Source organism: Myotis myotis, unplaced genomic scaffold (genome assembly GCF_014108235.1).
Source record: "Myotis myotis isolate mMyoMyo1 unplaced genomic scaffold, mMyoMyo1.p scaffold_m19_p_11, whole genome shotgun sequence".
Lineage (NCBI taxonomy): Eukaryota > Metazoa > Chordata > Mammalia > Chiroptera > Vespertilionidae > Myotis > Myotis myotis.
In genome coordinates this window covers 25,722,359-25,749,791 of record NW_023416315.1, presented here as the reverse complement: position 1 = coordinate 25,749,791, position 27,433 = coordinate 25,722,359, and the positions used below count along the sequence as shown (strand labels likewise).

The 27,433-nt window shown below is 41.5% G+C and overlaps 1 pseudogene; it reads left to right on the top strand.

The window, feature by feature from the left end:
• Positions 1–19,560: 19,560 nt before the first annotated feature.
• On the top strand, positions 19,561–20,298 carry LOC118665692 (annotated as a pseudogene).
• The last annotated feature ends 7,135 nt before the right edge of the window (positions 20,299–27,433 follow it).

Genomic DNA, 27,433 nt, shown 5'->3' with positions numbered 1-27,433 from the left:
GGATTTTGATTGATATGTGTGGGTTTTATTTATCTGAGAATAGAGACAAGGTTTTGACAAATCTTGGACCACATATATGGAGGCGTCTGTGTCTGATAGTGTTTGGGCCAGATATCTGTGAATGCGTGTGCATGTTAATAGGTGCACTCAGTTCAAATTCAGTGGGTTTTAGTCACTTGCTTCCATTTGTGTTACTAGTTGCCTTCAGAAATGTCATTACAATTTCACTGCCACCACAAGGAAACATCTTAAACCACAGAAAGCACCACACCAGTGTAGCAAAAAGTCCACAGCCCTTGGCGCCCTATTGAATATTCATTTGGTGTTTTTTTTTAAGTAATTCATATTTCTAAGCAGTTATAAATGCTCTCAGAAATCTAATTTTAAAGCAGAATTGATTAAAATGTTACTAGCTGGGAGAATTGTTTGGTTTTTACTGGGTAAACATTTTTTTTTAACACTCAGAGCTTCTAGAGATGTAAAAAAAAAAAAAAAAATGGAAAGAAAAGAAAAGAAAAAAGCCCTCCTGGGGTTTACCGAAATCCAAAGTCAGGTAGTAATTTGTGTAAGTTTCATTGAACAGAGTTGAGGCTGATGTTGTGGTGTAAGAGTGTGTGTTTCTGACCCCTTTTCAACATTGTTGGGATATTGACTGTACATCATATCTATTGATTAAGGGGGTAAGGTACACTCTCCGACTTTGAAGTAAGTGTGAAGTAAATTAATGAACTGCTTTCTTTCTCTGAAGGCTGACGCTTACCATAAATGTCGTGTTTCTCCCTGCAAGCCACTCTGAATGATTTTAGCGTGTTGAGAAGGCGTGACAGGCCAGCCCAGAAGGAGGAAGGGGTGGGGGAAGGAGGGAACTCCGCTTAACAAATAAAAGAGAATTAACTTCATTGCTTTGGTCTTCTTCTATAATGATATTCATTTTAAGGACCTAATACACAGTTGTTCAAATTTAGGGCTTAATTCTAATCAATACCGGCACCCTCCAAGGTGGGGAGGGGGGGCTTTGAGGGAAGACTCCCTTTATGAATAGTTATTTAATCTTTTTATCTTCCTATCTTCTGGAAGGAAGTGAGGCAGGACTGTCAAAAAGTTAAATACTGATTCTGAGAGTAAACAGAGGCATTAACCACTGTTTCTTGAAAAATTACTGTTTTGAGATACCTACGTCTAAGTCTCTTATTTCTATAAATTCACTTTAGAATCATGAATTCTTCCTATGACAATGGGTCACAAAGTATGTGTGGATTCTTCAATTCACATAAGGTTGGCTTGCATTTGGAAGGTTTTCACAGGGGGTTATATGTGGATCTTTCTTCATAAGAAGATTATATAACTATATTTATTCCACTTACTCCCATTTTAAAAGGTAGGTATTTATTTCATAGTACTAGTATTGGTCAAAGGGCATTTTTTTTTTCTTAGACTACCCTCCCAATAAGTGGTTAGTGCTTGTCCTACAAGGTAAGACAGCCAGAGTAAAAAAGGAAAGATAAAGAAAATTATATAATTGACCAAACATTAAAACAGCCATAATGTTGCTTCTGGTTCAAGTGAAACTAGTCTAATGGTACCTCTTTCTCTACGTTCCACAAGTGACTCCATCATTTTACCCTTCCCCTCCACCCCCCACATAGGAGAACGTCTGAAATCCATTGTAGATACAGCCTGTCTAGCAAAACATTTCACATTGCATAGAACTCAGTTTACCTTTTGATATTGATCCTTACTCCTGAGTATTATACCATGATACTATAGAGGTCTGGACGGGAAAGGGGGAGGAAGGTAACTGCAGGCTTTCTAGCAAATTAAAAGTTTCCCCCACTCCATGTGAAGTTTAATGTGCTGGCAGGGAGGGGTAGATGGCTATTCCACTGTTTCTTACAAACCTGTGGGATCCACTTCCAATAAAGCTAAAATCTATTAGCATTCTGTATGCATCTGCAGCATAAATTTCATTTGAATTTCAAATTTAATAAACCAGGAGGTTTTTAATCATCCCTGGTTTTATTTGTTTGATATTAACATGCTTATTGACCGGGTCTGGTGACCAGTTTGATCATTACAGGACAGCAAAAAGTTAATTAAAACGACCACAGCCCCTTAATCATATCATCTGTCTCATCCATGTCCTTCTCTTTATTACCGGTGATGATGGATAGTCTCCCAGATTAATTTCTCTGTTTCTTCGATTTGGACAACAGCTTTTGGGACCTAATTTACATCCCGGGAACAACTTGCTCAAGTATATCTAACACCTTGCAGCTACAATATACATCAACATCTCCTTAGATGGAGCAGAAAAGGAGAGAGGGAGGGAGGGAGAGAGAGAGAGAGAGAGAGAGAGAGAGAGAGAGAGAGAGAGAGAGAGAGAGAGAGAGAGAGAGAGAGAATGTGTGTGTGTGTGTGTGTGTGTGTGTGTGTGTGTGTGTGTGTGTGTTTCAGGCGGGTTTGAAGACTAGTCAATGTTGCGACTTGGAAGGGCTTATGCTTTCGAAGCCAAAGACATAGAAGGTCCTAAAGCAAATTAGAGGCCTCGATCCCTGCTTTTCCTTTTCAGGGAGTGGGGAGTGAAATATGCCTCTGCTGTTGGGTTAAATAGATTAAAATGTGTAGGCACAGCGACAAGTAAATAAAGCTATTTGCAACCATTCAAGTACAATTAGGGATTTATAGTCGAAAACATCAAAGTTCTCCAGGCTTTCAAGTGTCCGGCATCACATTTACATCAAATACGGTTTTCAACGTAAGTGTGGTCCGGTCCGGTACATACAGAGCACTGAAAAAATAAATGAATCGGTGTGTGTGTGGCGGGGGGAAGGGGGGAAGCACATGAACTACATAGGCGCTACCTCTGCTGGGTACGCGTAAGCCGGGCTCCGCGCAGCCGGCTTCCCGAGAGTTGGCACCGACGCGCAAGCTCTGGAAGCAGACGGGCGAGCCGACCGAGTGGATGCGGTGCTGCCCCGCATCCCTGCCGGGCGCCTCCCCGCCCCCCCCCCAAATAAGGAAACGACCCCCAATCCCTGGCCACTGTGCGGGGACCTCGCGCGCGGACGCGTTGGCTTCTAAGTAAAGCGGGAGGAGGGGCAGGGAGCCAGCCCAGCGCCGCCGGCGCCTGCGGAGAGGAGCGGGCCGGGCCAGGTTAGGGGTGTCTCCTGGTGCGGACCTCACTGGACAGTTTCTTTCCGGATGAAAAGGCCCTGTGGGTTCCTGAGGGGGTGCCCCTTGCCGTCCACTCCCGCTTGCGGGCGGCTTGACTAGGGAGTTGCCTAACGTTTCCTGGGAAGGGAGGCAATAAAAGCTCTCGCTGGTGGTAGATTGTGGAGCGGTAGGAGGGAAGGGATCAGGCGGCAGAGCCCAGAGAGGGCTGTGTTTTCCTGATTGGAAAATGGGAACTTCCACGCTGAACAATAGCCCCTATTAGTGAGGTTATTTGGTTTCAAACTGTCCGGCCAATTTTATAGCCGAGCCCTTCCTTCCCTGGTCCTGCTTAATTGGATGCATTTGTTGACCACAGCAAAGCCATAGTGACTTGATCTGTCCCACAGGCTCTCCGAGTGGGTGCAAAGCCTTGCCTTGGGGACTCTTTTTGAGTACCTGGGACCACTCAAAATAGCATCCTTTTTTTTTTTTCTTAATTGGCTCTATATTTTTCTTCCACATCCCACTGCTTAATATTTTTTATTCTCTGCCACTTCAAAAAATCCCAGAGTTAGAGATGGCTTTAACTAAGAGACTGTCTCATCTAACTTAGGATATCCCCTGTGTTGTGCTTTGATTCACTGGGGCATTCAAATTCAGAAGTCAAGGAGGACTTTCTCCACGCATCAATCCTATGAATATGTAGGTACATTCATAGGCATCGGTAGAGACAATGGTATCTAAACTGGTATCTCTCTAGTAAAGAAAGAAAAAATATATTTCCTTACTTGTTCTCTACATGCATAATTTCATGTCCTCAGAGTATGTTGATATGACTGAGTGCTAGTTCTGCAGGCAGGCGTGTACTCTATGTTATATTTCATATTCATCTCTGCCAGCCCACAGATGAAATTGATAATGAATTCCACAGCACTTCATAGTCCCCCTTCATCAGGCAAATGAAGAAAACGTGTGAGGAAAAGAGTTTGCCCCTTTGAGGAGGCTGAGGCATTCGGACCAGTTCCTCTGACTGTTTTCCTAGAATGGATTTGTTTAGGCTGTTTTCTCTTCTGTTGTTATATATCACTTTCTCACAGCTAACATGCAGAGTTAAAAACTACTAAATTCTTATCCTCAGCGCTATTGATTTCTTTTCATTCCGTTCTGTTACTAGGGGAGGTAATGCTCCCAGATTACCCCGTCGTCTCCTCCAGACGGTTGACAATTGCAATCGCAGTTTCGGGAAGATAAATGTTACTTTGGGAATTGTGTTTAATTACAAATAATCTAGGCGCTGCACCGGGTCTCTGGCTTTAACCACACATGTGTTCACGTCATTGTACAAGGCTTATAAATGGGTGATATATATTTTGGGGGGGTGGTGGTGATAGTTTTGAAAGGGGGTACAGTTCGCTTTTCTAAAATCAGGGAACAAACTAGGATGCGCCCACTTGGGGTTTTTCAAGGGACCCTGAGAGGTAACCCAGATCAAAATAACACCAACAACGAAAAGTGTTGGGCCTACGCATACTTGAAAGCTTAAGAAAGAAAGAAAAACTGCCACTGGCATTTACCTTTAGGTCAATTTTACGAAAATAAAAACCTGAAAATAAACCACTCTTTGTTGAGTTCTTAAAATCCCTTCTACAAACCCATTTCTGTAGAGAGCATTTTTGAGCGCACGTATTCCTTTTCTGTTTCTGACAGAAGTTATGTCGATTTCCCCTGAAATGGCCCAATGGGTGTTTTTTACAGTTCCTCTTGTAACTCAGCTGCTACCTTTGTGTGTCTCATTCTTTGCTGAGATGGCAGCTCAGTTAGTGCTGTTTGTGTGTGCTCGCGTTCTTCCTCTAATAGTCTTATTAACACGAGAAAAGGTGGCGAACAGGTTATTCTCTTAACCTGACCTGGCTGTAATAGTAAGATGAGCAGCACTGAACAGATGTCCCCATTTACGCCGTCCTTTTCCCACATGCCTGCTGGATATTGCAGGCGCGCAGGAAGCTCGCTGCAAACCTGGCCCATTTCAGGCCATAATGGCCACGTTATTTCGGCCCAGTGAACACGAACAAAATCGCGTGCTTTAGAATCATTCGACTCTGAGTCCAGGAAAAGGCGGGGGGTGTGGTGGCAGTGGGGGTGGCTAGGGAGGGGTACGTCTGTGGGGGGGGGGGAGAGGGTGGGGAGCCGATTTCACCTCGGATCGCAGGAAGAGAACTTGCTCAAAAGAATTTTCCCCCAGCAAAGATGGTATAATTTACAGCGCAATTTAATAATCCGAGGGGCAATGCAAAAGCCCTTTGCGTTGTAAACCGCTTCTAATTACCTGCCAGAGCAATTAGCTGACTATCACGAAGAAATTAGATCGCTCAATGTAGCATAAATAATGTGAATAATTTTGTAAGAAGAATGGAAAGCGAGACCTGGTGTTTCTTTATAAGGAAATAACACCTCGTACTGTACGAGCCCTCCATGAACACATATTAATGTCTAGGCATGCATGGCAATGAGTCCGAGCAGGGCCCCTGGCTGCGGTTCAGCACTTCCCCCTTTTACTATGCGGGGTGAAAGTCGGCTTCCAGGCCTCCGATCTCCAGCCTTCCAGCTCACTGTAATTAACACGTAGCGACTTCAATGGGAAAACCTGTTTTCCAGATGATTTTTACAATGCAGCTTTATGTCTCATTTGGCAGTTTAAATAGCTGGAGTTGTTTTCTGGCTGCATCCCTGCTATCATCTGTTGAGCATATTTTGCTTAGAATATTGAATCCCAACCAAAACTTGGGTGCAGGGCTTTCACTAAGTTGTTTTTTTTCTTAAGAAGTAGGGATAGCAGAAGCCACTCTGAGGACACCAGGGCAAGTCATTCCCGTGGGGACGTGAAAAATACTTGCTTCCTTGAAAGAGGTTGCCAAGTATATCGGAATGTTTTTGTGTGCTTCGCTGTGACTTTATTTCAAAAAACGACACCAGGCGAATTCTATATGTAACTCATATCACTTGACTTGGTGTCTCCTAGAAGGGGGGTTTGCATGGGGAGTTCACCCAGGCTAGCAAAGCATTGTGAGAGTAAAGCAGCTAATTTTGGAAACTGCCAGTACATTTAGGGATCTGATAACGCCACCAAGCTCCTTGTAATTTAGTGGGTTTGTAAATTACAAATGAGAAGACAACTTCAAAAGATGTTTGGAAATCGAATGTGTGCTCCAACACCTACACACACACACACACACACACACACACACACACACACACACACACACACTGTTGCCCACAGCTCCCCACACTTGCCAGTGCCTCCAAAATGAAGGGAGTCCCGGCCCCAGTCTCCCGGGTAAATGAGATGAATCACACGTTTGGGTCAAGTTGAATCAGCCCGCAGAGTTTCCCTGGGAACCAAACTGAACTGGACCTGTGTGTTGGCCACAGCAAAAGGTGTGGTACGGGTCCCGCATTTGCTTGGTCCTGCACAGCCTGTGGGGTGAGTCCTGCCCCAGCAGCCCTCCTAGTTTAGGGTTAGTGTCCCCACACCCCACTCATCCCTACACACGAACGCTGCAGCGAGGTCATTTCTAAACATCTTCCACGCCTGGTGGCAGGGAGTTTTGCAAGACTTCGCCATGGTCCCGGCCCGCCTGGCTGCACACGCCCAGTTTCCTTCTCCAGAAAAGACAGAGAGGATTTTGCTGGGGACTGGGGAGTTCTAGATGGAAACAGAAGGCATCACAGTGATTGATTTCGACAACCCAGGCTACGAAATGGATCACTGCTGTTTATGGCCTCACGTCTATGCACCACCTTACCCCCTCCCCCCTCCTCCCCCCCCCCCCCGCCTTTAAATAGAGGGGCACGAGTTCAGGGCCACGGTTATAAGGGGCAGGATATAAGCCTACAGAGAGTGGGACACACGGGACAGATGCCGCCCCCACTTTGGACGGTGTTTAAAATATCCACATCAGCTCTAGGAAATTCGAGACGTGATGCCCTAATCACTGGGTTCAAGGGCATCTGCCCTACCCTATTCGAAGTCCCTCTTCCAAGTCCAGACAGAAACGCCCATCTTAGACAGTACAGGGGACACGTTTTTATTAAGGATTGACAAGTATCGACTCCAGTACTCAGCAGAGGTTATTTAAGAGGAAATAAAATCTTGATTTTGCTTATGGACGCTGGAGAAGCAATAAATGTTGCTCAGATACTGAGGAGGCATTTTCCTACAACCCTTACCCACAGCTCAGTGTCTCCCCAACCCTTAGCACCACCCCTCCCCCAATGCTGCCTTGAGGATTCCCCATCTTAAATAACAGGGACCCTGCTGGCCATCAAAGGAGGCTGCCCCATTTTAATTCAAAACAAGACCCGGGATTGCAGGACTTCAGGGGGTAGGAGAGTAAGGATCAGACCTTTTCCTCTTGAGGTGTCTGCACTTACTCCCCCATAGTCAATGTAGTGTCCCCTCCCCTTTGTCTTTATTTAAAGGATTCCTTTCACATTTTTTTTGCGATGCTCCTTCACGTGAAGGAAATAAGATGAACTGATGACAAAGATGCCTGTAATTGCTCTAAAAACATTTTCCAATGGGGCCTGGTAAAGCAAACACCTGGGTCTTTGATGGGCACTGAAGAAAGCAAACATTGGAAGAACCAAAGCCTGCCACTTTGCAGTCTACACTAAGCATTTACAGCCCTGAAATGGACCGCTCACTGCCGCCCAACCGGCAGCGATTAAGGACAGAAAGTTCTCGTTTTTCTGTAGATGGTGCTTCAGACAATTTTGTAGATTATGTCTATTTTAACGTAGGTGAGCCCTCCAACCCCCACCCCCACGAAGCTGGAAAAAGCCGTTGTTGCAAAAATGGGACCATTTGATAAGTATTATCCAGGGTTAGTTTACTCGAAGCTTTCTAGATAAAAATGTTGGAAGGGCTTATGGATCCACTTCAAAACCTTGTCTCCTTTGGTTCAAGAAGTCCTCTAAGCTTAGAGACAAAAGTCAGTGATTTCTACAATTCTGGCATACTAATCAAACTCTAAGAAGAGGTGTGCAGCAAACTATTTAAGAGCCAAAGTCAAACCAAAAGCAGCATTTTGTTGTTGCTAAAAGACACCTGCACTATTGATATTATCGACCTACTGATATTAGGTCATTAAAGAGTATTTGGTTCAAATTTCAGTCTTGTAATAGATTTTAGCAAATTTAACTGAAAACAAGCCAATTAACATATAGTATTAAAGTTTCAAGATAAGTTTCAAGATACTAGTTTTATCAGGTGATTTGCTGTTGACTTACCAACAAATCAAAACTATTTCTTAAATTCAAGCTTCCGTGATTGGAATTTCTTTCTCCTTTGGCCAGCTACCTAACATTTAAGAAAAGGAATTCCCACACGGCTAGACACAGGTGGGAACATTGTTTAAAAGTCTGCGGAAGGAAATAACCACCCGGCGTTAACGTGAAAAAGCCCAGATACGGCCCCGTTTGTACCGCAGTTGGAGGTAACACCTGGGGGCCCGACTGTCCCAGAATCACCGAAAGCATCAGCGCCCGCCAGGCTCCGCGCACGAGCAGGCGGGCCGAGGCCGCCGGGAGCCCGGGGACCCGCGCGTGCCCGCCGCGGGCTGTCCAGGCACCTTCCGAGGCTCCACGCGCCCCGTGCTGTTTTGCGCTACAGAGTTTACCAAAGGCCTTGAGTCCCTTTTCTGGGCCAGGCCCGGCTAAGGGGTCAGCCAGGAGCCGAGGGCTGGATGCGGGCAGAGAAGGAAGAGGCGGGACAGGCGCCCTCACGCCGCCTCCCACGGGCCCGACGCCCGCGCCCTCCGGACAGAAGCCTCCCCAGACCTCGGCGTGGCCGCTCTCCTGCCCCGGGGGCTCTAGGATAAGAGGTGAGTGCGTCGTGGCCAACTTCCCACCCGTCGCAGGGCCGGGAAGAGACTGAGCGACGGTGTCTGGGTCGCCTCGGGAAGGCGTCCCAAGCCCGGGCGGCGCGGCGCGCAGGGCGTCTCCCGGAGCCGGAGCGCGGCTTCGCCCAGCCCCGCGCGCACGCCCCGCGCCCAGCAGCCACACTATTCGCCTTCCTTCCTTCCCGCTCGCCCGTCCCTCCCCTCCGCGCCTCCCCTCGCCCCACCCGCGACGGCCGCCGTCCCAGGTCCCCGCGCCCCCCAAGGCTGGCCCCGAGCGCAGGCCCGCGCCGCCTCGCACCTTCTGCCCCGGGCGCCGCCCGCCCGCGGGGGGCGGAGGCAGCGGGCGCGGGAGGCGGGAGGCGGGGGCGCGGGAGGCGGAGGCGCGGGCGCCGGGCTCCGCCGCGGCCCGGCCCAGCCCCGCCCCGCCCCACCCCCGGCCCTCCCCTCCGCTTAGCCGCGCTCCCCCTGCCGAGCGCCGCCCGCTCCGCTCCCGCCCGGCTCGGACCCCGCAGGCCCCGCGGCTCCAGGGCCGGGAAGCCGCGTGGGCCCCCGCCAAGGGGGAGGCGCCACTCCGCCCCGGGGCGGGGGCTCCGCGCCCACTCGCGGGCCGGCCACACCAGCCCCTGCCCGCCTGCCGGGCGGGACGGCAGTCGGTGTGCGGCGGGTCCCCACCCCGGCGCTCAGCCGCCCGCCCCGCTCCGCCTCTCCCCTCCCCGTCCCTCCTCCTCCCCACCCCCCGAGGGCTCACACAGCCGGCGGGCGGGAAGGTGCCGCCCTCGGGGCGGACGGGGGCCGGCCGGGCGGGAGGGAGAGGCTGCGGCCGCCGGAGGGGCCCGCGCGCCCCGGCCGCTGACCCAACTCCCGCTGGGCGGCCTGCGCGGCGCGGGGCGGAGGAGGCGGCGGCCGCGAGCGCCGGGGCGTGTGGACCGGAGGGGGTCGCGGGCAGGTCAGGCGGCCGGGGACCACCCCACCGGGCCATAGTTGAATCCCCGCCCTGCTGGTCTCCCCTCCAGATGTTGCCGGCCTGCACGGCTAAGGCATCCTGGGGAAATGTATACGCTCGTTTCTCTGTCGGCGATAACCCGTCAGAACCACCCAAAGGCTCGTTAACGTGCAGATGGCTGGGCCTGGCCCCGAGTTTCTGCTCAGGTCGGTCCGGGTGGGAGCCGGTCCTTTGCGTCTCTAACTCGTGCCCACGCGGTGCCGAGGCTGCCGGGGCGGGTACCGCACTTCGGAGTCTCTCCGCTCCCTGACTGTGGGGAGAGGGTCGCGCTGGGATCTCAGGCGCACTCACTGCCAAGGTGGTTTTACCTCTTTGGAAGGTCACCTCTCTATTGAATACCGACTGGATTTTCTGGGCGGAAGCTCACAGTTTGAGACTGACCCCAGGCTGGCGCGTAATTCCCGGGCCGGTGGTGCTTGAGAAAGCGAGGCTGGATAGACGTGGACCAGAGAAAGCCCTCACCTCTCATTCACAGCCGACCTGGGCAGGTGGGTCTCACTGCTCCCGCCCAAATTCAAAAGGGAATCAATGATACAATGACAGTTTCCTGTCTTATAGGGTTTTAGGTACTTTTTTGTTCAATTCAATTCTCTGAATATTTTTGCATGTTTTATATTTTACTGAGGGTTGTAAATCATTTTAAAGCAGTGCAAAACAAACACCTAGGTTTCAGGGAAGATATTTGAATGAAACTATTTTTAAAAGTCACATTACTGTTGAAAAAGTCTCTCTCTCTCTCTTAAAAAGCGTATCTATATATTTAAAGGGAACTTAATTAATTTTAACACTTTAAACATCTCCCCTGTCCTCTCAAATCTGGTTCCTCAAAAAAAAAAAAAATTTTTTTTTTTAAATTCTAGTGTGAAATATATTTTCACATTTCAATCCAGTTAGTTGAGGAAAGTTGAGAGTTAGTTGAGGAAAACTACCCCAAAAGAGACCCACTAAACTTTTCTTATTCCCAGTGGGCGGTGTTAATCATCTGGTTTGAACCTTGTAGTTTCCATTGTCAAATACTTGGGTTCTCTCAAAGGGAAGAAAGTTGGGGACTTGCATTCACTGTTTTTTCAAGAGGAGATTAAACACAAAATCGATTTAATGGAGCATCTGTAATCTTAAATACAAGAAGTCAAGAGCGAAGGCTATAATAGAAAGGTTAGCTTTCCTCCATTGTTCACACAATCTAACTCATATTTTTGGAACTTAATTATCAATAAAAGCTACTGCATCAATGCAATACCGTATAGGCAAATTACAAGAACCTTTTACTTTTCCCAATTGGGTTTAAATTGCAAATCTTAACACTGAACAGTGTGCTTCTGGCACTGAATATTCAATACAGTGAAATGTGTTTTAAGTGAACCACCCAAGGGCCCAGGAACATTTGCTTAATAATGATACTTTGCAATTCTATAGGGCCTTTCAGGCAAGGATCTCAAGTGGAATGCTCTTTAACTATACCCTGCATGGGAAACCTTGGGAATATTTTAAAGTGCTCACTTAAGGCCTACTGGAAAGAATCTTTAGTATAGATTTCACAGTATGGTTTTAAGAAATGAGGTATCACAGAATTTTCAGTCTCAGGGGTATCAAATTCATGGGTGTTTGCTGGGTACTGAATATTTATTAGTTATTCTGTGTAAAGCTGAAAATGTGTATTTCCCCCAACTATTTATTTTGAAAATTTTCAACTTTTAGAAAAGTTGAAATAATACTACAACGACACATTTAATTTCAGTGAACACCTACATTCCTTTCATTTATGTTAACATTGTTACCATTTTGTGCTTAGGTTCTCTAACTGTAGATAGATAAATAGATAGATAGGTAGATAGATAGATAGATAGATAGATATTGACATAGTTTATCTAAATAGATGGGTAGATATAGGATATAATTGTTTGCTTGTTTGTTTAGTCATGCACATACATATACTTCTCTCCCCACTCATTTAGTAAATTATGAACATCATTGCACTTCTAAATTGCTTCAGCTCACTTCTGGTTGAAGGGCATTCCTCTACCCAACTATAATGCCAATAAAAAGAATATATTCTCATCATTTAAAAAAAATTCAGTGACTCTTTTTTAATTCAGAATGTCCATAAAACTTTAAAAAAATATTTTATTGATTTTTTACAGAGAGGAAGGGACAGGGATAGAGAGTTAGAAACATCGATGAGAGAGAAACATCGATCAGCTGCCTCCTGCACACCCCTACTGGGAATGTGCCGGCAACCAAGGTACATGCCCTTGACTGGAATCGAACCTGGGACCCTTCAGTCCGCAGGCCAACGCTCTGTCCACTGAGCCAAACCGGTCAGGGCATGTCCATAAATCTTATGAGTATTGTCTGTGAACTTAGAAAATGAGATCTAAGTCAATGCTAGTATAAACAATTCTAAAATGCTATTCTATTACCTAGGCAACTTGGGAATTTGAAGATCCTGAGGTTCTGATTAAGGAATTGCTATAGAAATAACATATATTAAGTGTTTTGAAATCAGATTTCAAAAACAATACAAGAAACCGAAAATCTTTTTTTAAAATATATTTTATTGATTTTTTACAGAGAGGAAGGGAGAGGGATAGAGAGTCAAAAACATCAATGAGAGAGAAGCATCAGTCAGCTGCCTCCTGCACATCCCCTACCGGGGATGGGCCCCAACCAAGGTACATGCCCTTGTCCGGAATCGAACCTGGGACCCTTCAGTCCCCAGGCCGACGCTTTATCCAGTGAGCCAAACCAGCCAGGACCCGAAAATCTTTTTGACATGCTTATGGAACACAAAAGAAACATTTATATTCCAATTCAAGTTCCCCTCCCCCCATTAATCTGCTTTTACCTTAATTAATGTTTGATCTAAATTATCAGAATAGTGGTCTTAATTATCCACTTCATTTTGGTAGCCAGTGTAGACTTGACCAAAGTGAAAATAGCATTGGCAGTTATGTACTTTGAGAAGTGTATGTAGACAATTTACATAATTTAGCTAAAATGGCCAATGAATGGGTATCATTATGAATGTCTAGACTTAGCTTTTATGGGTAGGCAGAAGAACTAAACCTCTCCTTTTTCCAGTGGTTGCCCTCCTCCAGCTTTAAAGATTTGTATTTTTCCTGTATTGAATAAAATAGTCTCATATTTTTAATAATATAGGCATGTTAATTAAAAGTAATTATCCAAAGACTGTCAAGTATATCTTATTGCTTCTTATAAGTCCTTGAATTATGACATAATGTGTGATTTATCCCACTTTTAGAAATATATATAATTACATATTTACCTCTGTAGTGTTAGCAGTGCCTTATACTTAACATTTATTCATTAGCCTTATTCTCTCTTCTATAGAAAGTCAACTTCTAACTGCATGAAATTCCTGGGGCTTAAAGCCATCTTTCAAATAAATGTGGGTAGGGTTTTAGGTGTGATATTCACAAAGCTTTATGTAATAATGAGTGGGGACATTAAATTTGATGCATACATTTACCTCCTTGGGTCAGAATCACTGTCACTTTGACTATTTAAATGTAATTTTATGTTTTGTTTACTCTTATGTAGTTCACATTTTTAAGCATGTTTTTCTACACTATTTCAATAAAGTCTTCAGCTTCTAAAGCTATTTCTCAAGGCAAAGCAAATGTGTTGATGGTTGAGTCCATTCTATTAAAGAACTGCGATATGAATAGTCATCAGAACTTAACCTTCAGAAATGTATGGCTTAGATATAATACCAAGTTTTTGACAACTACTTACAGTTATTGTCTTTGTCCCTGGGACATTTGTTTCTACTGATCTCTGAAAGAAATTGAGAATAAAAATACTTCTATAATTGATATGCCTTTCCATACATTTGGAGAAGCTGTAAATATAATGACTGAACTACAAATCAGGAAAACTGATTTCTGTTTTCAATTTGACTGATTCTCTGTATGAGGTTAGATAACATATCACTTAAGCTGCTGGAGCCTCAGTTTGTCCATTAATAAAATAGGGATATTACTTGCCCTGTCAACTACATAAGATAGCTCTGAGGATCCAGTGAGATAAGATTTGCGAATTATCCTATTTATCAAGAACCTGCTCCAGACAAACATAAGCAGTAGATGCCTATTTCAAGATATTTGTAGTCCCTGAGTAGGAGAGCAAAAGTGCAGGGTGTCACCAACACAACATATGGTTGAGAATTGAGTATGTGTTTAATGAGTTGTACAAATCATTACTTTGGATCCTTTGGGAGTTGCGTGAACACACAACTAGGGGTCTTTGGTGGATTACAAGAAGACACATGTAACAGAGGTGGAACATTTTGAGGATTACAACTTTTACTTTTCAGATTTTTGATGGGTAAACCTACGACACACACAGAGCAGCCCTTATTATTAGACACATTTGATAAGGCTAAAAATGGAGCAGTAGCATACAATACATTTCTAGTAAAATATAGGTGGAAGTAAAAGGTAATACTAATGAGTTAAGGAAAAATGAATTGTAGGTGTTTTACTTGGATTATCAGGTAAAATGATGTTCTGAGACCTAATCAGTAAATACTGCCTTGTACCAGTATCTTATATATAAAGACAGCTGGCTTCAATTTTTTTTTTTTTTAATTGAAGTAAATGGGGCTCCAAGTCTGTCATCCTCTTTTGTTTGTCAGGGATGAGGTCCTGCCCACTTTGGGGCTCTGGCTCTACATCTGTCATTCCATTCACCAATGAGTCTCAAAGTCGGGACACTACAGCTGTCCTATTCTTTTCAGCCTTTTCTGGGATGGAAGAGATGAGACAACTGGCTGGCTGGTCAAGGCCTCATCACATATTCAGCAAGTCTGTAAGAGCACTCTCGTGTAATTGCATTGTTCTTCCCTTTATTTGTAGAGCAGAACTTTTCGATTTAAAAGGTCATTGGAATGTTTATTTTACTGTGTGTCCCTTTTTAATTATTTTGCTATGAATTGCATTTGTTAATAAAACAATGGTGTCAAACTGTTAGCCATAATTTATGTTCTACCATGCTCATGTGAGCATTTGCACAGACAGAAGTAGTGAGTGAATGGAAGAGGAAAGGAGGATCCAGTTGGAAGGTTCTGGTTAGGTTTCTTTCCAAATAAGGACTATGCTTTTGACTTTCCAAAAAAAAAAAAAAAAAAAAAAAAAGACATGTAGCAAATAGTCTTTTGTGTTTAGAAGTAGCATATTCTATTAATTTGGTATTAAAGGCTTGGATCTGTCGCAGGAACTAGAATATACTAGTAGAGAAGCAAATGGTTTACCTATTGGTTGGTGACTGGGCTGGTTCTGGCTAAACTCTGCAGCTTTCAGTTGGATGGAGTTGGCGGAGACAAGATTAAAGTTCACTTGGGCTTTCTTTTCACTGCCTTTTGAGTGTGCGTGTGTTTGAATTAATCTTTAATCATCCCAATGATCCTGATGGAAAAGTGCTAATTCTAAGGTCACTCTACAGGTGGGTTTGAGCAGTCCCGTCGGAACAATCTTTAGAGCCAACAAACAGAAAACCAAGTTTCAAGGAAGATATTCCAAACACAAATTATGGGAGCGACAGATTAATTCTGATGATAGTTTCTATTTGGAAATTCAAGTTTATTTTCTATATCTAAGAGTATTTTGCCAAAGAATTCCATGCCCAACTAAACTTACCATCGGAAACTTAATGGCATAAATAATCAAGAATATAAGCTTTCTGCACATACTAATACATTGATACACAGAAGTTGAGCAGAGTAGCTGGTATTAAAGCTAAATCAGAAAAAAATTGAAGATTTTTCTTTTTAATTACTGGGGGGTTAGAAGTCCTTTCGTCATTTGGAAGATTAGTCAAATATGAGTGCTGTACTGTAGATTTTAGCAAGATGGGAGTCATTACATCTAAATCTGGCTGTGTCTGCATCAGAACTTGAGCTTCGTATAATTCTTAGGTTTGCCCATTCTTTTTCTTTCAACTTTGTTCCCATTTTAAACTGTTAAATGTTCAACAGCAGAAAAAAAAATCAGAAAAATGCCTTACTCCATTATGTTCTACCCAAATACCCAGGAAGCATTGTACTGAGGCATCTCTAAGGGTGCTGTCTGGTAGTCCTTGCTCAGTTGCCATGAAGTTAAATGCATCATCTTGACACACGGTCATTACATCCTTTGGCTTCTCCCTTGAGTCTCATTCGTTTTTAACCCTGGCTATGCTTTTCACATTCTCTTGAGAAGGTCTCAGAAATCCTGTTATCTGGGCCCAACAGTCAGAGATTGTTTTCATTGGTCTGGGATGTGGCCTGGGCATTCGGATTTTGAAAGTCCCCAAAAGACTTTGGAGAAGTGATTCTAACCTGCAGCTGTGGTTAAAGAACCATTGACTCAAGGGTGCGCTATTTTGAGTGTGCTCAGATTTCACAGCTTAGCAGTTCCTCTCCAGGTCTTCCCTGCATGTCTTCAGTAAGGGGCGGAGCAGGTAGGGTAGGTTGCATGAATCCTGAATGGGACCAAAGTAAACAGGACTCAGAGCCCTGTAGCATAGAATATCTTTTCTTATTTAATGACTTCAATATCCTGTACTAAATGCCAACATTGCTGTCAGAGATTTTTAAACTCTTTTAAAGGGCATTATTATTTCCTAATGTAATGCCGTGTACCTAGAAGCACTTAGTAGATTTTTTTAAATAATAGCTAATTTATCATTCTTTCTTTTTTTTTTTTTAAATATATTTTATTGATTTTTTACAGAGAGGAAGTGAGAGAGATAGAGAGTTAGAAACATCGATGAGAGAGGAACATCGATCAGCTGCCTCCTGCACATCTCCCACTGGGGATGTGCCCGCAACCCAGGCACATGCCCTTGACCAGAATCGAACCTGGGACCCTTCAGTCTGCAGGCCGACGCTCTATCCACTGAGCCAAACCGGCTTTGGCTATCATTCTTTCTTTATACCCATCCCTCATGTACAGTAGACTCAATTTTATTATTAAGAGGAAAAGGCATAAGTTCACATTTTTTCATTAATGGTTATAGGGAATCTTCTCTCAAACTTTTACCTGCAGAAACTAAAAGCCTCCTCGTGTATTGGTGATTCTTATATTTTGCTTTATCTTTTTTTAAAAAGTAACTTTCCTACTATAACTTCCTGGTTAATTCTCTGAGGTTTTCTAGGCAGACAATCTACAGGTAATCATAATTTGATCTTTTCTGTAATTATAGTTCACAATCTCTTACCTGCAATCCAGTTTGAAAATGGAAAGTGTAAGATTGGCACTAAAACCTGACTTGAATAAATGTGAGGCTGTTTACAGTCTTTATGCTTCCATTTTGTGTTAATGTTCATACATTTTAATGTAGAAATATTATGGAGTATAGAATGCTGAATCAGTTTCTGTTATTACATGATATACAGTAAATTAACTTTTCTAAAATATGAAAACTTCTAAATTCTGTAACACATCTAATTCCAGAGGAATGTGGAATCCTTTATCTTGATATGTTCAATTTTTGACCTCTGTATCTAGTCATATTTAATGTCTAACTCCCTATTTGATTTTTTGGTCAAACATATAATGTAAAATTATAACTATTTTGTGAGTGCATACGTCATTAAGTTCTTTTTTAGTAATGATGAGGTTGATTCTGCCATATTTCTTGAGCAAAAGAAACAGCCATTGATTGCAACAAAAGTTTTATGTGTTGAAGGGAAAAAATTGTATTGGAGTGAAGTTGACTAGAGCTTGGTTTTACTCAACCATATTTAAAATGCTGACACAGATTCTGAAAAGTAGCTTGGAATACTTTGTCTTCATTTCACCTAACTGCAGGACACTGGGAAGTTATATAACTGAATATCGGGTAGACATAATGATCAGATTATATACACAAGCTATTCAGTTACATATTAACTGTTGGTGGTGATTATTTTAAATTGCAGTATACTCACTATGGTGGTGTGTGTGTGTGTGTGTGTGTGTGTGTGTGTGTGTTTAATAAAGACAACTCTATTGTCAAAAGCTACATCAATGTAAGTAGTCTCTGAAGAAAATATGATTTGGAAACTTCTAGTTAAATATAGCGGATTGAACATGCATACTTTTCTGTCCTCTTGCCAGAAAGTTATCAAAATCATAATGAAAGGATATAAGAGAGCAAAGTAGAACCAGAAAGGAAACTAAGAAACAAGTATTCATGGAGTCCAGGAAACAATGCAACCAAAGAGAGAAGAAGTGAAGGTATTTGGTTTAGAGAGAGCAATCAATCCAGATTGAAACAAGAAGCTCTGGGAGGGAGGAGAAAAAGAACTAAATGAAATGGAGGTAAGCAAGCTAACAGATACAGAGTTCAAAACAATTGTTATAAGGATGATCAAGGAAATTAGTGAGAACTTCAACCAAGAGAAAGCAACCATAAAAAAAGGACAGAGACCATACAAAGAACTAGTCAGAAATGAAGAATATCTGAAATGAAGAATGCACCAGAAGTAATCAACATTAGGCTAGATGAAGCAGAGGACTGAATCAGAGATTTGGAAGAGAAGGTAGCAGAAAACACCCAATCAGAGAAGCAAAATGAAAAAATAATTTTTAAAATGAGGAGAGCCTAAGGGACCTCTGGGACAACATCAAGCGTAGCAATATCCAAATCATAAGGGGTACCTGAAGGAGAAGAGAGAGAGCAAGGAATTGAGAACCTATTTCAAGAAATAATGACTGAAAGAAACTTTGGAGGTAGGACTTCAAGAGAAAAAAAAACACTCAAAAGTAAGACTATTTGATGCCCATAAAAATTGATGAATTTTGACAAATCTGTTATAGCATTTGGAGAAAAAATAGCCAGAAGTATATAAACCAGTGTTAAATCAATGAAATTAACAACTTTAGGCAAAACAAAAAGGTTAGTGAGAGGGGAAACATAATCAGAATATAACTGTTGCCCAGCCAGCATGGCTCAGTGATTGCGTGTTGACCTATGAACCTGGAGATCACATTTTGATTCCTGGTCAGGGCATATGCCTGGGTTGCGGGCTCGATCCCCATTGGGGGCATGCAGGAGGCAGCCGATCAATGATTCTCTCTCATCAGTGATGTTTCTGACTCTCCCTCTTCCTCTCTGAACTCAATAAAATAATAATTTTTTTAAAAGATATAACTTGTCTTAATAGTAAAAAATATTTACTAATTATTGCTCTAAGTAAAAATTTTGATATACTATATTGGTAAATGAGGGAGATATATGTGTATTTTTTTGAAAGAGATGAGATGGTATAAGATAGCTCAATCGTTATTCATATCATCCATAATAGGAAATCAATAGGTAACATTAAAAATATGTATTTATAATTTGAAAATATGTACTTAATGACTGAAAAGTGGTTACTTTGAGCTGCAGGATTTGGTGTGGGGGGTGGAGAGACACGGGAATGGAATGGGAAGCCCTTTAATAGTGTTCAATTTTTATATCATTTGCATGTATTACATAAACATTAAAATTAATTTTAATAGATACCTTAAAAGAAAACAACATGTGGTTTGAGGAAATACTCTCAAATTGTTATTTCACATCCAAAACAGTTAACAGATACATGTGTGATTTTTTTTTAAAAAAGGCTTCTCAAATCTAAATATTCTTGTTAAGTTGTTACTTTTGGGAATGCTAACGCTAAAGTTCTCAAAAACTCAGTTCTACGGACTCAATTCCAATCAAACCATGAAAAAACAAAACAAAACAAAACGGGTTGCCGCCACCGCTGCCGCCATCGGGCCAGCCCCTCGGGTTTCAGCGAGGCTGGGTGACGCTCTAGAATGGGAGACAAGCCAATTTGGGAGCAGACTGGATCCAGCTTCATGCAACATGACTACCAGTTATTTGATAACGACAGAACCCAACGAGGCGCAGTTTACATGGACGCATCATGGCGTAGGTGGGAAGGACAGCAGTTCCAAGGGAAGATGCCATGTGGAGAAGTGGTCTAGCCTTCCGTTCCAGAAATCCAGCCCAGCGCCAGGGCACAGGCCCACCAGCCCGCGCCAGACAGCTGCTTCCTCAGCACGGTTGTGGGCCAGCTCAAGGCCGATGAAGACCCCATCATGGGGTTCCACCAGCTGTTCCTATTGAAGAACATCAACGATGCTTGGGTTTGCACCAATGACATGTTCAGGCTTGCCCTGCACAACTTCGGCTGACCTCCTCCCAGCCAGGCACTCATGCTGTTTCCTCCTCCCTCCTCCTCCAGATACACACTCCTCCAGATGCTCCAAATAGCAAACACAAGTGAGCAGGACCGAGGTGGGGGTGGGCGCCGGGCGCTGCTGCTACCTAGGTTCTGTGCATGATGTTTGGACGCTAGACTAGTTACATCTGACAGAAGTTTGTGTTGTACCAGCGCATGCCTTTCCAAGACTTAAGTAATGCAAAAGCTTGTCTTTTTTTTTTTTTTTTAAATCTATTAACAAGTTGCTCTAGTAACCCAAAGAAGTGAAAGAGAAAGCAGCTGCCTCACCGTCCAGATACTGATTTGTTCCGATGTTTTAATGCCTCATGATACAATAAAACCACAAAAATTTTCTTAAAAGTAAACAAAAAAACCCAGGTTATAACAATGGAGGAAATAACTTACATATTTTGGCTTTTATTCCACCTCTTTGATTTCTTAGTGGCAAAGTACAGTAGAGGCAATATTCCTGGGTTTGAATAATATGATATGTGATCTTGGGCTAGTAGCTTAACTTCCCTAAGCACTGGTCTCTTCTCTAAAATCAGATAAGAGTCTCCATCTCATAGGGTAGTTGTGAGAATGAAATGAAATGTATTACTTAGCAAAATGTTTACAATGTCACAAGCATTTATTAAATTTACGACTGTTACTCTTTATTTCCCCTTTTCATTTTTCCTAGAAAAAAAGGGGGGGGGCAGTATTTAGCTCTGTTAATATGTGTTGCCTTCTACCACTGGGTAATTAGCCTATTTTTTTTTTAACTTGTTCCATTAAATAATTATCTTGTTATCTCTAGCTACATTCATTTATATAAACAAATGATTTATGGGCCATTATATGCTCTACAACTGAACTAATTTCTTAATGTGTCTTTATTATATATTATGCAATAACTGGTAACTAGTTTCTAATGTTCTGAGGGAGTAAATTTAGTAGTAATTAAAATCATGTAGGACTTTCTTTTGTCAAGTTTAAATTGGCATATATATAAAATCTGATTAAACCTTTGATGATGAAGTGCAGCTAATTTATTACCCCCATTTGGCAGATGAGCAAACTGAGGTTTGAAGACAGTATATAATTAGTTACAGGCTATGTAGTTTATGTCTTTAAGAGGTATTTCATTCTATTCTAAGTATAATACATTATATGCCTCAGTTCATTGTAACTTTATTTTAGCACTGTCATAGGTACTGATGAATAGGTAGTGAAACAAAGTTTCAAAACTTGAATATGTAGTCAGTAATAACTTTATGCCACAAATTGGATGGCATTTCTAATCCTAAATAACAGCGGGGCTACCCTTGGTTGCTTCCAGGTCAGTAAAGCGTTTCCCCATCGATTGCTCTGATTGGTTTATTTATGTATTTATTAATTCAATAACTACCAAGGGCTGTCTATGTGTTAGGCACATGGCTTGGTGCTGGATATCCACAGATGGAAAGGTATGGATATATTCCCAGAAATTGAATTGCTGGACCATATTGTAGTTCTGTTTTTAATTTTGAGTAACCTCCACACTGTTTTCCATAGTGGCTGTACCAATTTACAATCCCACCAACAATGCAAAAGGGTTCCCTTTTCTCCACATCCATGCCAGCATTTATTATCTCTTGGCTTTTTGATGATGGAAATTTTAACAGGCATGAGGTGATATCTCATGGTGGCTTTAAGAATTTTTAAAACAGAATTAAGAAAGAATATTTGATGGAAATTTGAAATATTTGCTTCCCTTGAAAGTAGATCAGAAATCAGCTTGAGGTCTAAATGACATACAAGTATGAGACAAAGATGGTGTTTGCAGTATTACTAGGAAGCTAAAGTTAATCACCTCTTAGAACTTTATCTGTGTACCCCATTGGTTTCAAACTTCTTTGAGAGTAATCTTAGGCCTCTTTATTTTCCTTCCATAGAAAACACTAAATGAATACTCAAATGAATTAAATGAACACCAAACATGATGAACTTGAGGTCTGAAATTCTTGGAATGAACTCTAATTTAAATTTTTATTGGGGTCTAATAATTCTTATTCATACCACTTTAAAAGAATATACTTTATTGATTTTTTTGGAGAGAGAGAGAGAGAGAGAAGAGAGGAGAAGAGAGGAGAGAGGAGAGAGAGAGAGAGAGAGAGAGAGAGAGAGAGAGAGAGAGAGAGAGAGAGAGAGAGAGAGATAGGCTGCCTCCTGCACATACCCTGACTGGGGATTCCACCAGAAATTTGAGTATGTGCCCTGACCAGGAATGAAACCCAACACCTTTTGCTGTGCAGGATGACAATCCAACCAGTAGAGCTATACCTGCTAGGGTTCCATGCCACTTTTAACTATCACTTCTGGGTAGTTTGTTAAAAGATAAGACTTTAAATTAATTTGCAACATTAGATAGGGTTTATCATGTTCTTTAGAAAACAACTTAATAAAACAATGGAATTGTGAATAAGATATGCTGGATGAACTATGATGATATATTTTTAAAAATAATCATTCATTGTAAAATAATGGTTTGGAGGAACACATGGAATCGTTTTTGTAAGGCAGACTGTAATTACTGTGTTTCTTTTGGAGTACTAAATATTGGACATAAAATAGGAAGAAAGAAATTAATATTCAAAATACATAGTGTCTTTGGTTTTTTTAAAATTATGATTTTGTGTGTGTGTGTGTCTGTGTGTGTGGCTCCTAAAGCACTTGGAAATCATATACATTTCAATCCCAGGAATAGTGGTATTGCCAAAGCAAAACATCTTCTATTTACATATCAATATCCTCATTCAGGATGACTGAATACCTTCCTCATTTATAATGAAGTGGCAACAACTACAACAATCAAATTCTAAGACATAGATACTAGATTAAGGTGACTGGGCATATCTCAGGATCAAGAAGCAATATTTCAAAAAGTTCAACCTGGTCCCAATGGATAGTCCTTCTTAAAGCTATTTTGAATTACTGCCAGGTCTCTGGCTATGATTTTGCAATCCCAGCCAAATAATTCAGAAGACCTTTGGAGGAGACTATCAGAACTTTCTGCCTCATCCAATGACGCAGAGGGAGTGTTGATCTGTTTTCACTACACCATCCATCTTTTATTGAGAGACCAAAAGTTTGAACTTATAAAGTGACCCATAGAAGTCAATGAACGTTGTGGTTTCACATTAACCACAATATTGTCATTTCACATGGAATGTACAATTTCATCACAATCCACTTTAACCCTTTTATGTTCTCAAAGCAGCAGGAAGCCAGCTTATGTGCTCAGTTAAGTGGCTGTGGACTTTGACTTATGTACATTGTGTCATGCTCTTCTCATTGAACTTGAAATATCTTGAAAGGACAAATTAGAGCATTTAAAAACTGAGCATGATTTATTCTGGAGACATTTATTTTAAAATTTAAAGTAATTTATTAGTTTATCTTTTGACAAACATCATTTAAAAATCATTCTCCCTACCATTTTGGCACAATATTATGTTATTTTCCTCCTCACATGAATTTTAAAAAAAAATATTTTTATTGATTTCAGAGAGGAAGGGAGAGGGAGAGAGATAGAAACATCAATGATGAGAGAGAATCATTGATCGGCTGCCTCCTGCATGCCCCCTACTGGAGCTCGAGCCCACAACCTGGGCATGTGCCCTTGGCTGGATTAGAACCAGGACCCTTCAGTCCACAGCTCAATGCTCTATCTACTGAGCCAAACCAGCTAGGGCCTCACATGCATTTTTGTATCCTCCATTTTTGACCCTTTACCTGCCCCATCGATGAAGAAGCATGATTCCATAAAACTTAAAGGACTAAAAGCATCTCAAATCATATAAGCAAGAGAAAGTATTAGTACAGCTGATTTTCATGAAGTTTACAATAGTTCAATTAATGCATGCAATTAATTACTTACTTTTTAAAAGACTCCATAAATCTTTGATTTCTATACGTGATGCTGTAGAAGGAATGGTAAATAGCCTGATTGGAAAAAGAATTATTTTTCATGTTGAATTAAGTTCATTTTTACAGAGTATAAGAAAAAATAATAAATTGAAGAATCTATCAAGATTGTCTATTTAGTATTAATGCTTATTAGTATTGGCTTTGTATTATATTCAATCACTGTTACATTTTAAGTGTCTAAAACATCTGAGGTTAATTACTAGTTAAGGATCTACCATCTGATCCATTAGTGTAGCTGATAAGAAGGTGCTCAGATACAGGGTTTAAATTAGGCATCCCTAGCATCACCAAAGTGACCAGGAACGTGGATTTTCTTAAGCGAGGATGAAGATCTTATGGGGACTGTAAGTGCAATTAGTGTCAGCAAGTTCACCAAAGCACCAGAAATAATCTAGCCTCATCCCCCTGAGGACGTTGAGGGATGTTTGTGGAGAGCATGGCCACTGTAGAATTGAGGCCACAAATATCATCACTATATAGCACATTAGGGTGTAAGCAAAGGCAGTGGCCCTATTCCACTAACTCCAGCCTGAGGTTAGAGCTGCATTCAGCCAGTAAATTTTTATTCAGTCCCTACTATGTGCTACGTGTGGGAAATGCAACAGGAAATAACAGCAAAAACAACTTGTTGTTATCAGACCTGGCTTATATTTTTGACAAATAAAATTCTGATTACTTGTTGAAACGAAAGACAATGCACTAGGATTAGAAAATTCAGATTCAAATTCTATGCCCTTAGTCTGCAATCTCTTGTTATGTAACATTGGGTAAGTGATGAAATTCTTCAAATGTTTTGAATCTGTGAAACAGACATAATATTTTCTACCTCATAAGGCTATGAGGATTCAGTTTAATAATACACATGAAAATGTTCCATATTATGTAGCCAGTTACTAATTATTGTTCTTTTAGTATTGCTGGTCCCTATGAGACAGGGCAGGATTGTGGTTAAGAGGGCAGGGCTGCCTGGCCGGTGTTGCTCAGTGGTTGAGTGTCGATCCATGAACCAGGAAGTCATGGTTTGATTCCCACTCAGGGCACATGCCCAGGTTTTGGGTTTGATCCCCAGTAGGGGCCATGCAAGAAAAACATTAATGATGTCTTTATCCTTCTCGCCCTCTCCCTCTCTCTGAAATTAGTACAAACATATTTTGTAAAAAAAAAAAAAAAAAGGGCAGGACTTTCTCAGCTGGATTTTTACTCTGCCACTCACAAAGCTGTTGTGAGGATAAAATGAGTTAATATATCTAAAATATTTAGAATAGTGTCTTGCACATAATTAGCACTCAATAAATATTAGTCATTATTTACGAAGGAGACTTACATAGAATCTTTCTCTTTTAAATTTCTATTACTTTTTTACACAGATCCCTTATTGCTTAACCAATTCACAGTATTTACTACCCTCTCCCTAGTAACCAGAAGCAGATTTCACAACTAAATATAAACATTTCTAGTAGACAAGACTTGCATTGTCACAAAAATCAGGGTTGTTATTTGTTGCAGACCTGTTAATAAATGAATAAGGTTGAAAATGACCTCAATAAGTGCATAACTGTCAGACATGAAATATGAAATACGTTTTACATCTTTCAGAGCTACTTTCTGGATAAACAAATTTGTAAAAATCCTAAGAATGAATATTTAACTCTGACAACACTTATCAAATGTTAACAATTTCCAGATAAGGTCCAAATCTCTTCAATATGTGAAACACTGATGGTATTTTATTCCTTTTGTTTCTTAGTTTCCTTTAATAAACTGTGTATTTAATTGCTCATGATGACTGAAATTCATTTATTAATATTATTAAAATTTATTAGCATTCATGGATGGTTAACTTAATTGGTTCACATTAATCATGATTGGATGCCGTTATGGATGTGTGAACTTTGCCCCATTTAGCAGTTATGACCTATATCCCCTATCAATTATCTATGTCCTCACAAATACATGACATTCATTACCCTGAGAAAAAGCTATATCTTCAAGGGAAAGGTATTATTTACAGTAAAGATAAAGTGACATAATAAACGGTTGCTACATACGATGGCTTGAAGAACATAGAGGGTTTTTTTTCTCTTACAACAAGGGCAGCTTGGCTCCATGAGATCATTCAAAGATCCATCAGCGTTTTCCTTCAGTTTGCACAAGCACCCAGAGAGCATTATTGCCATCAGTCAAAGTTGCCCCCTATCCAGTTTCCTCCCACTGGAACGAGAAAAGAAGACACGAAACATGCCCAGTGTCCTAAGGCTGAGGCCAACTAGTAGCATTTCTCACTTCTCACATTCTATGGCTGCACCAAACCCCAAGGGATGCTGGGAAATTTGGTCTAGCTGTGCCCAGAAAAAGAAGGAAAATGGATTTTGCAGTTTCCACTAAATATATTATTTTGTTGATTTGCAGAACTACATCACCAAGATAATCTATTTCAATAAACTTTTTCTTTCACGGATTCACAGCAACTTAAACCTGCTTTTCTATTCTGTTGGATTGCTATTTTGTCATGCTGTGTGCTGAGCAAAACTCGTGGTTGGGAGTGAAATACTCAATGATTTGGGCTAAGACTTTTACAAACTACCTATCCTGATTCACCAAACATTAGCCTATCATACTTGGGTTAATTTTATACACCACTCCTATTGTTTTGGGAATGTTTGTCCTGTAGGAGAGCCTCTTCTTTCAAAAGTAAGCCCACCTGGGGATTATAGTAATCTTTGTTCATGATTAAAATTTCTCTGTCCTTGTTGCTTTGTATTTTACCTTTCCCAGTAGCTTAATCCACATTCCATGGTTTTGTGATGAACTCTGAATATGGAATCTGAGAGTCAGTTTCATGAGCCTCATCTGAACATAAGGCACATCTCTTTGTTTCATTTAAAATTTCTGCAGTAGCAGTGATTACCTCGCCTTTAGTTTTGTTCACTGAGCAAAGAATTTTCTTTTGAGTTTTTTTCTCCCCTTTCTTTCTTAATTGGTGTGGTCTGGTGGTTGATTTTGTGGATTTTTTTTGGCGGGGGTGGGGGAGGGTGGGGATTGGGAGGTTCAAAGTATTGACCAGTGATTCATAAAACTGATTTTCTTTTTTCCTTGCAATTAAAATAAGCAGTGACATTTAGCTATCTACGAACACTAGCCCTACTGTCCTTAGTGTTAAGATAACTGATTAGTTCCGCAGTCATGGCGAACACCTCCCAGCATTCACCTATAATGGGCCATAAACTT